This window comes from Primulina tabacum, chromosome 2 (genome assembly GCF_025594145.1).
Source record: "Primulina tabacum isolate GXHZ01 chromosome 2, ASM2559414v2, whole genome shotgun sequence".
Classification (NCBI taxonomy): Eukaryota; Viridiplantae; Streptophyta; class Magnoliopsida; order Lamiales; family Gesneriaceae; genus Primulina; species Primulina tabacum.
The window spans coordinates 49,047,232-49,060,023 of NC_134551.1; positions in this window are offsets into that span (position 1 = coordinate 49,047,232).

Consider the following 12,792-nt stretch of genomic DNA (forward strand, 5'->3'; position numbering starts at 1 on the left):
ATCCCGACTGATAGGATCATCCAATCTGCAGCCGATTAAGGCTACTCCTCTCAGAACTGTACCAGTTGAGAGACTTCAACTGATGATCAGCTACCACTGTCTGCAGTTCTCAAAAAGTCTTATCACCAAATCTGGTAAAAAGAAGAAGCTTGCTGGAGTTAAAGCTCCACTTATAACTGTCACCAAACCAACTCTTCTGCCGATGGCAAGACCTAAAGGAGTAGTGATTCGAGAACAGGTGGACGCGACAAGATCAGGACTGGGCATTTCTCATGTTCTAACTGAATCTAATGGCAAAAAGAAAATGGTTGAAGAGCCCAGACCAACCAATACCATTCAGACGCCTATTGATCTCATTTGGAAGGAAGTCAATGAATTTTCTGAAGGTAAACTCAGAACTTATGAAGAATGGGTAAAGTTTAGAACTGTTGTGTTTGCTAGGCAATTACGGAAGAAATCAGTTTTAAAGAGATTCATTGCCTTGGAAACATTTATTCTGAAATTGGTCAAGCTGCCACGGTGGTTCAAGCACTTGAGAGGAAGAAATATTTCTTTGACCAGATACGGGCAAAGAAACCGAGTCAGTTGATCGATGAGCTGTGTCAGAACTACGATCCCACAAGTCCAACTGCTATTAATGATAAAGCAGTTCATGACCAACTGAACATGGACTTGTTAGCTCTGCAAATGGATATTAAGCATTGGGAAATGGATCAAGAACTTATTATTCCAGATAATTCCCAATATCTTTCTTCAGATGAGCTAGCTGATCAATCAGCTCAAGCAGATCAGCCATCCAAGGATCCAAGTGCAAGCTCTGCTGAACAGATGACTAATTCTTTTTCTAAAGATACATCAAAGTCAACTGATGCTCCTCAGTCTTAAACTGTTGAAGCTGCACTCTATACAGCTTCACTCTATACAAACGCTGAATTATCATTGGCAAACATTGATGAAGTAATCAAATCAGTTGCCTCTGATGTTCAAATATCCTCTACTGAAGCAGTTGAAGAGTTGTTCTCAACTGAAGAACCAGTTTTTCAAGCCCCAGATCAACCTCTTGAAGAACCAGTTCAGTTGCCCTCCTCAACTGAACAAGAAATTTTCACAACTGAAGAACTAGTTCAGTTGCCATCCACAACTGAACAAGAGATATTGAGAACTGAAGAGCCGGCTCCTCAACTGAACAAGAAATTTTCACAACTAAAGAACTAGTTCAGTTGCCATCCACAACTAAACAAGAGATATTGAGAACTGAAGAGCCGGTTCACTCAGTTATCATGACTGAACAGGAAGTTTTTGAACCAATTGAACAGACAGTTTTAGAACCCTCTGAAGAGGCTCAGCTGCACTCAGTTGCAACTGAAGAAGTGTCAGCTGATCAGCCTTCTGTCATTCAGCCAACCGAAACATCAGTTGTGCAGTCTAACCCAGAAATAACTGTTGTTTCAACTGATCATCCGCATGAAGCATCATCAGACCCTGCTACTGATCCAACTTCTCCTCCACAACCTCAACAGGAAGTCTTACCAGAAGAGACTTCAGATATGGTCAATACTACAACTGAAACAACTGATGGGGCACTGGTCATTTTCAATGAAGAAAACAAAGAGCAACCAGAAACTTCCGGAGCCATGTCTGAAGGCATTACTATAGAAACTGAGTCTCTGTTTGAAGAAATTACAAATATTCAGACCAACCTCGTCGGTATAATGACTTCCTTTTCTGACATTCGATCAACGCAATTCTTGCACACTATGAGGATTGATTCTATTAAGGATAATACCATGGGTAAACTGCAGCAAATCCAGAAGAATTATTCTTCTTTATTCTTTCAGATGGAAGAGCTCCACAAATACAGAGTTTCAACTGAAGCTCATTTCCAGACGCAAGGATTGGTGACAAGATGTCTAGACTATCTGGAAAGTATTGTTTCAAAACGAATGGATTTACTGCAAGATATCCTAATGAATGCAGTCTCTAATCTCTCTTCAGATGTGCGGAATTTCAAAAAAGGTTGATGAATTTGACAAAAAGGAGGAAACAGGAGTAATTAAAGATCAGAAAGGGGAAGACAAAAGAAAGAATAAGAAATAAAGATTAGTTGAAGACTTTAGCAGGAATTTTTTATTCTTTTATTCTTTGTACGAATCTGTACATTAGAAGAATTATTTTATCTACAATGAGTTCGAAGAATTTTTTTAGTTCAGTTGATCAGTTCATACTTTACAAGTTTTGTCAAACACCAAAAAGGGAGAAATTGTTGGAAACTTAATTTCGGTTGTTTGACAAACTAAGTGATTAATTTATTAGACTAACTGATCAAGTAGTTTTGTAGAACCCGTAAAGCAGTAGACGTATAAGCCATGCATAATTCTAGGTTTTCTTAAATTTAATTGACTTCATTGCATGATGCATTTATTTGAAGTTAATTATTTATTATTTCAGTTCAGTAGATTGATTTTTAGCATTTCAGTATTTTCAGTGAGGCCGGACCGGAGTTGGAGTTTTGAGATAGAATTTAAGATTTCGAGAAATATTTCCAGAAGCTAATTTAGCCAGCAACCAAGTTCATTTAAGTTAGAAAGGGAGGTTTGAGGATTTAATTTAATTATTTGAGGTGATTAAGAAATGAACTCATTTAAGTTATTAAATTAAGGGGTTAGCTCACTAAAATTATTTAAAGGATTAGTAAGGCTTTCAAGGATTATTAGTTGACTAGATAATCAACATTCTCCTTTATTTTATTATGCATTTTTCGGCCACCCTTAGTGCTAGAAGATTCATTTTCCAACTCATCAACTTTGACCAATTCTTTGCATGTAATTAGTAGGATAATTCTAGGATTTTTGGGAGCACAATTTAATTAAATAAATGGACATATCCTAGTCTAGAACAAGAGAAATTTCGGCCACTACCTCCTAGAAGCATCCACCAACTCATTTGATATCAATTCAAAATTTAAAATTCAAAGGGGAGTGGACTTGGTCTTGATTCTTCCTTATATTGTGCACCCTTCTCCTCACCCCTCATAACCATTTTTCCCCCCTCTCCTTTTCGAAAATTCAGAGTGAATTCACACTCATTTTCAGTAGAAAAATCGTGAGGTACCTAGCCAAAAAGAAGAGAGAAAAATCGAGAGCAAGGTAAGGTAGAAAAGAGAAGCGCTCCACCTCCTCCGTGCCGCGTCGTCGTCGTTTCGTTCGTTTTCTTTCGAAACGAAACCAGGCATGTCTAGATTTCTTTCAAACCTCAATCAAGTCATATTATCATTTATTTTTCAGTACATGATCATGTTTTAGCAAGCAAAAACCGAGATACATGTCAAAATATTTTGGAACACACATGCAGAATTTCGGCTCTTCATGGCAAGCTTCACGATTTCTTTTGGTTTGTGAGTTTCAGGTATTGGATCGACTCCAGGCTCCCAAGGCGGCTTGTATACATGTAGTAGGATGCATTAGGACCTTGTTGGTCCATCCAAACCAGCCCCATGCTTGCTGGAAAACCGAAATGACAGCAAGTTCCCCATAGGTGCAGAAATGTGATTCGAAAATTCAGTTTGGATGTCAAGGAGGAAGGATCTGATCTTGGCTGCCCCAAGGGCCTATAGCCATGGTTGGATCACTTCCCTAGCATGTCTAAGACGTGACTAAGTCGCCCTTTTGGTGGCTTGGTCCATGGCTCATCGGTTTTTAAATAATCAACAAGAACAGCCCCTTTCCCCATTCGGCCCTTCCATTTTTCAGCATATGGTTTCGTTTCTTTTGTTGCTTGGTGTGGATCTTGGTTGGCCTATGGCCCTTAGCCACGGTTCATATCATGCTCCTAGATGTCTAGATCGTGCCATGGTCAATCAAATGGCCACTGGAACGACGCAAGACATCGATCATAGCATAAACACTACACACGCACGCATGAGGGCCCTCGGTGAGAACTTTCGGGTGGTTGCTGGAATGAGGCGAATTGTGGCTGGCCTAGGGCCCTTAGCCATGGTTCAAATCATTCCTTGGGACGTTGTGGAGAGGCTTTGGTCGGTGGTTAAAGCCCCAATGGCCAAAAGTCTCGCAAACGACGCGATGCAAGCTAGGTCGCAGCTGCTGGAAATTACAGCAAGTTGCTGTGTCGGTTCAGAGGCTCGTTCGAGTTATTGGTTGGCTTTTAGCCCATGGCCTTGGACTGGACAGTGCCTCATTGAGTTATGAAGGTCATGTTTTTGACCGTTTGTCATTTGGATCATTTTTGAGGTCGTACGAGAATTTACGGTGCAATGTGCCAAATTGACTCTCGAAAGAGCGTTTCGTGTTTTGGCCTCCATTCCACCTAGATTTCGACCCTATCATTTTAGGAACATTATTTTATGATTTTTCAGCGTATTTTAATCATGACTATACGTCGGTTCAGTGTCGGTTCAGGTTGGCTCGGAGTCATGATTAAATGCGAAGTCATTAGGCGTCATAGTCGCATCTTTTGAACGTAAATTGCATAGTTGGTCATGTTTAAGCTATTGCGTATTTTTCATGGCACAGTTAGGTTGCAGCGAGCCTGGGAACGATCCAATCCAATCCAGTTGGTAAAATTACAGGAATTTTCATTACGCCAGTTAATTATTTTACGTGCATTAAACAGAAAATGATTATTTTTGAGATTTATGCGATATGGCTTGTGGTTCATTCACTATGTGGGAGTGTTATTTTATACGGTCGCCAGTGACCGATCAGTTCAGTATGGTACCACCCGGTCGCCAGTGACCGGCCAGCTCAGATCAGTTTCAGCCTCCCCGGTAGCCAGTTACCGATCAGTTCAGCTTAGTGCAGTGGCCACAGGCGTAAAACATAATCTCAACAGAAAATTTTACCAGATATTTCAGTACAGGCTCCAAGGAGCAAATATTTTTACAGTGATTTCCAGTTCAGTTATGCACGTATTATAATTGCTTAGTACAGATTATTTTCAGTATGCCTCAGGACAGGATATGTTAACTCATGCATATTTTAATTCAGATTTTTACTCGTTACCTGCGATATATACATGCTGAGTCTTTAGGCTCACTAGACTTGATTGTTGTAGGTACTGATGAGGCCAGGGCCGAGGGCGGGGACCAGTGAGCCAGCTTGGGTCGGCAGTAGTGGCACCCGAGGACCTCAGTGCAGCAGTTGTTATGTTATTCCGCAAACAATTTTTATCAGTTGTTGGATATTTTTAAATTGTGATTTTTGGCAAATTTTATTTTCTTCCGCTGCAATATTTTGAAATATGGAACTTGATTCACCAGTGATTTTTATGAATGAGGCCATTTGAGTTCTTTTAAAAAGAAAATTTTTAATTTTCCGCAAATTTTCAAGAAAGGAGTTTTAGGCCCTTCACAGTTGGTATCAGAGCGAGGTTCTGTATAGGGTTTCACTACTACTGATCGCGAGAAGCTCACGAAGCCACGCCTTTGGTCTGTAAGTTTTTCAGTTCAGCATTTTGTTCAGCATTTCAGTTAAAGCATGAATTATTTTGTCAACATGCTTCCAGATTTTCAGTATTTCAGTGTTCATTTAAAAATAAAGTATGGAATTATGCATGTTAGTTACGTATGGGTTATGTTGGAACAGTATGCCCCCTAGACGCATTTTAGAGCGCAACAGAGAGGAGGAGCCTCGCCGAGAGGACAGAGAGGAGCATAGACCGGAGGGAGACCTACCACCTCCTCCACCGCCACCACCGGACATGAGTGCCCAGATGTTAGCTGGGATGGCACAATTCTTCGCACAGTTTGCGGGGGGCAATGCCGCAGCCGTAGCCGCAGCCGCAGCCAGGCCGACAGGGCCCGAGGCTGTGTATGAGCGATTCATGAAGATGCGCCCGAAGGAATTCTCTGGGGCATCTGACCCCATGGTTGCCGAGGGATGGATCAAATCCCTCGAGGTTATCTTCGATTTTATGGAGCTGGGGGACGCAGACCGAGTCCGATGTGCCACCTACCTGTTCACTGGAGACGCCCGCTTATGGTGGGAAGGAGCTTCGGTAGCCCTGACCTTGGCTACACTTTCTTGGACCCGCTTTACGGAGGTTTTCTACTCCAAGTATTTTGCTGAGGAGGTTCGCACCAGGCTGACCACCGAGTTCATGAGCCTGAGACAGGGGGATATGTCGGTTACGGAGTTTATCCGTAAGTTCGAGAGGGGCTGTCACTTTGTGCCCCTGATAGCGAATGATGCCAGAGCGAAGCTGATGCACTTCCTGGTGGGCTTACGGCCGATCTTGCGCCGGGATGTTAGGGTATCTGACCCTGCTACTTATGAGATTGCCGTCTCCAAGGCCTTAGCCGCAGAGCAGGATCTGCGGGATATCGAGAGGGATCGCCAGGGCAAGCGCCCAGTCCAGGCACCGCACCGCCCTCCTCCTCATCAGCATCAGCAGCAGAATAAGAGGCCTTTTCATGGACCGCCCAGGAACCGAGGCCAGCAGCAGCAGCGGGGACGCCCAGCCCCGAGGACTCAGGAGCACCCAGTCTGTCCCAGGTGCTCACGTCGCCATCCTGGAGCATGTATGGCTGGCTCAGGAAAGTGTTTTAAGTGTGGCAGTCCAGACCACATGTTGCTGCAGTGTCCTCAGAGGAATCCGCCTACCCAAGGCAGAGTTTTTGCTCTCCATGCCGCGGAAACCAACCCGGAGACTATGTTGTTGACAGGTACCTTTAAACTTTAAGTTATTCTTCGAATTTCAGCATTTTAGGAATCGGGATTTAGATTTTTGAACTTAGAACTGTTATAGGATTGCATGCTCTACTCAGATTTATTTCAGAGGAATTAAGCTAGAGGAACCTTGACCTTTGCATGTCTATAAGTTTAGATCTTGTAGTGGGATTCAACTTAGAGTTCCGATCTTTCAGGGAGAATTTTTATATCTGGTTTGCCGTCAGGCGAGGAGATGGCAGCCACCAATGTTATCCGAGATATAGAACTTGAGTTGCACGGTAATCTTGTTTATGCGGATCTGATTGTGCTACCGATGCCGGAATTTGACATCATCCTAGGGATGGACTGGCTATTGAGGAACAGAGTGTTGATAGACTTCCAGTGGAGATCTGTTCTTGTCCGACCGCCTGGAATGGAGCAGTTCTTATTTGAGCCGGACAGGTACTTTCCTTTACCGCGCATTATTCCTTATGTTCAGGCTAGGAAGCTCATGCATAGAGGGTGTCGGGCATTTCTAGCAACCTTTTTATCTGTCCCCGAGGAACCCAGCCAGTCAGCATCAGATGTTCCGATAGTTAGAGATTTCTTAGACGTTTTTCCCGAAGACGTCTCTGGTATGCCACCAGAGAGAGAGGTGGAGTTTTCCATTGAGCTTATGCCAGGTACGGCTCCGATATCCAAAGCGCCATACCGACTAGCACCGACAGAGATGGCAGAGCTTAAGAAGCAGATCCAGGAACTTCTCGACAAGGAGTTCATTCGCCCGAGCTTTTCTCCATAGGGCGCACCAGTCTTATTTGTGAAAAAGAAGGATGGCTCGATGAGGCTTTGCATTGACTACCGGGAGTTGAACAGGGTTACAGTGAAGAATAAATACCCACTGCCGAGGATTGAGGATCTGTTTGACCAGTTGCAGGGAGCTTCGATTTTCTCCAAGATAGATCTGCGTTCGGGTTATCACCAGTTGAGGGTGAGAGGTGCTGATGTTTCGAAGACAGCTTTCAGGACTCGTTATGGCCACTACGAGTTCCTTGTGATGCCGTTCGGTCTGACGAATGCGCCAGCGATCTTCATGGATCTAATGAATCGCGTATTTCAGCCGTACCTCGACCAGTTTGTGATAGTGTTCATAGATGACATTCTCGTCTACTCCAAGAGTCGGGAGGAGCACAGCAGGCATCTGACCACAGTGTTGCAGACATTGCAGAAACATAAACTATTCGCAAAGTTCAATAAGTGCGAATTCTGGTTAGAGAAGGTGGCGTTCTTGGGCCACATTGTTTCTAGCAGTGGCATTGAGGTAGACCCGGCGAAAGTTGCAGCAGTCAGAGATTGGGTTGTGCCTCAGAATGCATCAGAGATCCGCAGTTTTCTTGGGCTAGCAGGATATTACAGGAAGTTCATTCAGGGATTCTCATCCATCGCCGTTCCACTCACAGCACTGACCAAGAAAAATGTGAAGTTTGTGTGGAGCGAGGAGTGTCAGAAGAGCTTCGATACTTTGAAACAAGCTCTTATCTCAGCACCCAATTTGGCTGTACCGTCAGGATCTGGTGAGTTTGTCCTTTATACCGATGCTTCGAAGCTTGGTTTAGGTGCAGTTTTGATGCAGCATGGGAGAGTGATAGCGTATGCTTCTCGACAGCTGAAAATCCACGAGAAGAATTACCCTACCCATGATCTGGAGTTAGCGGCCGTAGTTTTTGCTTTGAAGATTTGGAGGCACTATCTGTATGGAGAGAAGTGTCAGATCTTTACCGACCACAAAAGCCTCAAGTATTTCTTTACGCAGAAGGAGCTGAACATGCGTCAGAGGCGTTGGTTGGAGCTTGTGAAAGACTACGATTGTGACATTAGCTACCACCCGGGTAAAGCTAATGTAGTTGCGGATGCTTTGAGCAGGAAAGTCGCAGTGATGGCTCATTTGACGATGCAGAAACCTCTTCAGATTGAGATGCAGAGGTTTGATCTTGAGACTTATTCTCGAGGCAGAGTTCCTCGTCTATCTACCTTGACCATTCAGTCTTCCCTTTTGGACCGTATTCGCAGTGGTCAGACCGCAGATGAGCAGTTGGCACAGTGTAAGAAGAGAGATGAAGCCAAGGGCAGTGTTTTGTATACAGTCAGCGACGGTATTGTGAGATACCGAGATAGGATATGGGTTCCTAGCAGTGATTCTATCCGAGCAGACATCTTATCAGAGGCCCATACGTCCCCGTACTCCATTCACCCTGGGAGTACGAAGATGTACAAAGATCTGCAGCTATTGTATTGGTGGCCAGGGATGAAGAAGGACATTAGGCGTTTTGTATCCGAGTGCGTGACTTGCCAGTTAGTGAAGGCCGAGCATCAGAGACCAGCAGGTTTGCTCAAGCCTCTTCCTATTCCCGAGTGGAAGTGGGAGAACATTACCATGGACTTTGTGACCGGATTGCCGAGGTCAGCCAGAGGATCGAATGCCATCTGGGTGATTGTAGATCGTCTTACCAAATCAGCGCACTTCTTGCCTATTAAGACGACTTTCACCATGGTTCAGTATGCAGAGCTGTATATCCGAGAGATAGTCCGACTCCATGGTATTCCAGTTTCGATCGTATCCGACAGAGATCCCAGATTCACTTCCTCGTTTTGGAAGAGTTTGCATTCGACTTTGGGTACGAAGTTGCTTTTTAGCACAGCTTTCCATCCGCAGACAGATGGACAGTCGGAGCGAGTTATTCAGATCTTAGAGGATCTTCTCCGTGCTTGCGTCATTGATTTCTCTGGGAGTTGGGAGTCGAACTTACCATTGGTAGAGTTCACCTATAACAACAGTTTCCAGTCGTCCATAGGTATGGCTCCGTATGAAGCGCTGTATGGTCGCAAGTGTAGATCTCCTGTTCATTGGGATGAAGTAGGAGAGAGAGCAGAGTTGGGTCCAGAGATTGTTCAGCAGGCAGCAGACGTAGTAGTCAAGATCCGTGATAGAATGAGGACTGCTCAGAGTCGACAGAAGAGTTATGCCGATCAGCGGAGGAGAGAGTTAGAGTTTGCAGTGGGCGATCATGTCTTCGTGAAAGTGGCACCTATGAAGGGTGTCATGAGATTTGGCAAGAAAGGGAAGCTCAGTCCGAGATTCACTGGACCGTTTGAGATCCTTGACAGAGTTGGGACGCTAGCGTATCGTGTGGCTCTTCCGCCAAATCTGGCCGGAGTACACAATGTCTTTCACGTCTCCATGCTGAGGAAGTATATGGCAAATCCTTCGCATGTGCTGAATTTCGAGCCGTTGCAGCTTACTCCGAACTTATCTTATGAGGAGAGACCCGTGCAGATCCTAGACAGTCAGGAGAAGAAACTTCGGAACAAGTTGGTTAAGTGAGTCAAAGTCAAATGGCTCAACCATTCAGAGGAGGAAGCTACGTGGGATTCTGAGCCGGAGATGAGAAGTCGATACCCCGAGTTATTCGGTGAGTTCTAATTTCGAGGACGAAATTTATTTAAGGGGGGGAGGATTGTAGAACCCGTAAATCAGTAGACGTATAAGCCATGCATAATTCTAGGTTTTCTTAAATTTAATTGACTTCATTGCATGATGCATTTATTTGAAGTTAATTATTTATTATTTCAGTTCAGTAGATTGATTTTTAGCATTTCAGTATTTTCAGTGAGGCCGGACCGGAGTTGGAGTTTTGAGATAGAATTTAAGATTTCGAGAAATATTTCCAGAAGCTAATTTAGCCAGCAACCAAGTTCATTTAAGTTAGAAAGGGAGGTTTGAGGATTTAATTTAATTATTTGAGGTGATTAAGAAATGAACTCATTTAAGTTATTAAATTAAGGGGTTAGCTCACTAAAATTATTTAAAGGATTAGTAAGGCTTTCAAGGATTATTAGTTGACTAGATAATCAACATTCCCCTTTATTTTATTATGCATTTTTCGGCCACCCTTAGTGCTAGAAGATTCATTTTCCAACTCATCAACTTTGACCAATTCTTTGCATGTAATTAGTAGGATAATTCTAGGATTTTTGGGAGCACAATTTAATTAAATAAATGGACATATCCTAGTCTAGAACAAGAGAAATTTCGGCCACTACCTCCTAGAAGCATCCACCAACTCATTTGATATCAATTCAAAATTTAAAATTCAAAGGGGAGTGGACTTGGTCTTGATTCTTCCTTATATTGTGCACCCTTCTCCTCACCCCTCATAACCATTTTTCCCCCCTCTCCTTTTCGAAAATTCAGAGTGAATTCACACTCATTTTCAGTAGAAAAATCGTGAGGTACCTAGCCAAAAAGAAGAGAGAAAAATCGAGAGCAAGGTAAGGTAGAAAAGAGAAGCGCTCCACCTCCTCCGTGCCGCGTCGTCGTCGTTTCGTTCATTTTCTTTCGAAACGAAACCAGGCATGTCTAGATTTCTTTCAAACCTCAATCAAGTCATATTATCATTTATTTTTCAGTACATGATCATGTTTTAGCAAGCAAAAACCGAGATACATGTCAAAATATTTTGGAACACACATGCAGAATTTCGGCTCTTCATGGCAAGCTTCACGATTTCTTTTGGTTTGTGAGTTTCAGGTATTGGATCGACTCCAGGCTCCCAAGGCGGCTTGTATACATGTAGTAGGATGCATTAGGACCTTGTTGGTCCATCCAAACCAGCCCCATGCTTGCTGGAAAACCGAAATGACAGCAAGTTCCCCATAGGTGCAGAAATGTGATTCGAAAATTCAGTTTGGATGTCAAGGAGGAAGGATCTGATCTTGGCTGCCCCAAGGGCCTATAGCCATGGTTGGATCACTTCCCTAGCATGTCTAAGACGTGACTAAGTCGCCCTTTTGGTGGCTTGGTCCATGGCTCATCGGTTTTTAAATAATCAACAAGAACAGCCCCTTTCCCCATTCGGCCCTTCCATTTTTCAGCATATGGTTTCGTTTCTTTTGTTGCTTGGTGTGGATCTTGGTTGGCCTATGGCCCTTAGCCACGGTTCATATCATGCTCCTAGATGTCTAGATCGTGCCATGGTCAATCAAATGGCCACTGGAACGACGCAAGACATCGATCATAGCATAAACACTACACACGCACGCATGAGGGCCCTCGGTGAGAACTTTCGGGTGGTTGCTGGAATGAGGCGAATTGTGGCTGGCCTAGGGCCCTTAGCCATGGTTCAAATCATTCCTTGGGACGTTGTGGAGAGGCTTTGGTCGGTGGTTAAAGCCCCAATGGCCAAAAGTCTCGCAAACGACGCGATGCAAGCTAGGTCGCAGCTGCTGGAAATTACAGCAAGTTGCTGTGTCGGTTCAGAGGCTCGTTCGAGTTCTTGGTTGGCTTTTAGCCCATGGCCTTGGACTGGACAGTGCCTCATTGAGTTATGAAGGTCATGTTTTTGACCGTTTGTCATTTGGATCATTTTTGAGGTCGTACGAGAATTTACGGTGCAATGTGCCAAATTGACTCTCGAAAGAGCGTTTCGTGTTTTGGCCTCCATTCCACCTAGATTTCGACCCTATCATTTTAGGAACATTATTTTATGATTTTTCAGCGTATTTTAATCATGACTATACGTCGGTTCAGTGTCGGTTCAGGTTGGCTCGGAGTCATGATTAAATGCGAAGTCATTAGGCGTCATAGTCGCATCTTTTGAACGTAAATTGCATAGTTGGTCATGTTTAAGCTATTGCGTATTTTTCATGGCACAGTTAGGTTGCAGCGAGCCTGGGAACGATCCAATCCAATCCAGTTGGTAAAATTACAGGAATTTTCATTACGCCAGTTAATTATTTTACGTGCATTAAACAGAAAATGATTATTTTTGAGATTTATGCGATATGGCTTGTGGTTCATTCACTATGTGGGAGTGTTATTTTATACGGTCGCCAGTGACCGATCAGTTCAGTATGGTACCACCCGGTCGCCAGTGACCGGCCAGCTCAGATCAGTTTCAGCCTCCCCGGTAGCCAGTTACCGATCAGTTCAGCTTAGTGCAGTGGCCACAGGCGTAAAACATAATCTCAACAGAAAATTTTACCAGATATTTCAGTACAGGCTCCAAGGAGCAAATATTTTTACAGTGATTTCCAGTTCAGTTATGCACGTATTATAATTGCTTAGTAC